The sequence below is a fragment of the Gossypium hirsutum genome, chromosome D02 (genome assembly GCF_007990345.1).
Source record: "Gossypium hirsutum isolate 1008001.06 chromosome D02, Gossypium_hirsutum_v2.1, whole genome shotgun sequence".
Lineage (NCBI taxonomy): Eukaryota > Viridiplantae > Streptophyta > Magnoliopsida > Malvales > Malvaceae > Gossypium > Gossypium hirsutum.
In genome coordinates, this window is record NC_053438.1 from 26,179,254 (window position 1) to 26,180,249 (window position 996).

A 996-nucleotide genomic window follows, 5' to 3' on the forward strand; every position below is an offset into this window, starting at 1 on the left:
CTTTGACCAAATGTCCTTCCCCATAATAAACACAGACTGCATTTTCAAATTGATTTAGTGGCTGTGCTGCAAAACTATTAGACCCATTAGTAGTAAGATTTTTTAACATTGAGGATATTGATGATATTTGAGATGCGAGTGAAGTAAGAACGTCTACTTCATGTATTCCAATGACTCGTCTTGCTGCTCGATTGGTTGGTCATTGATAATTATTGCTGACAATCCTCTCAATGATTTCATAAGCCTCATTATAAGACTTAGAAACGAGAGTACCATTAGCAGAAGCGTCCACTACCATCCTCATGTGAGCATTGAGACCATTATAAATGTCTCAAGTTGTATGCAATGTCAGATTCCGTGATGAGGGCACTTCCGTAATAATTCTCTGTACCTTTCCCATGCCTCATACAATGACTCATCATCCATTTGTTGGAAAGCAGTGATCTCATTCCTCAACTTAGCATTCTTTCTAGGCTGGAAATACTTCATAAGGAATTTTTATGCTAACTCTTGCCACGTTGAAATTGAGTTTGGTGGTAATGAGTTGAACCAAGCTCGAGCTCTGTCCCTTAGTGAATATGGGAACAACTTCAATCGTAATGCATCCTCGGGTACTCCGGCTAACTTGAAAGAATCGTTTACCTCCATAAATAGTCTTAACTGTAAGTCAGGATCTTCAGTAGACATTCCATTTAATTGGCCCACTATCTGAAGCATCTGGAACATGACTAGCTTCAACTCGAACTATTGTGCCTCAATTTCAGGTCTCTTAATACTTGGATTAAGATCATGAAATATTGGCACAGCATACTATTTCAAAGCTCTATCCCTATCATCAGTAATAAGGATAGGATTTTGAGCAAGGTTTGCTCTGTTTCCTTGATTCTGATTTTCGAAGTTCATCTGTTCAGTCCTTCTCTAACTTCCTTGTCTTCTTCGTTGTTGAAAAGTTCGTTCAATCTCAGGGTCTACTAGGAGTAAATCGATGATTCAGTC

General features: G+C 38.7%; 1 non-coding gene across 1 annotated transcript; it reads left to right on the plus strand.

Annotated features, from left to right (window-relative positions):
- The first annotated feature begins 352 nt into the window (after positions 1-352).
- On the plus strand, positions 353-459 carry LOC121215033 (small nucleolar RNA R71). Its single transcript, XR_005910769.1, has one exon. It is a non-coding gene; the product is annotated as a small nucleolar RNA R71 (small nucleolar RNA).
- Positions 460-996: the final 537 nt, after the last annotated feature.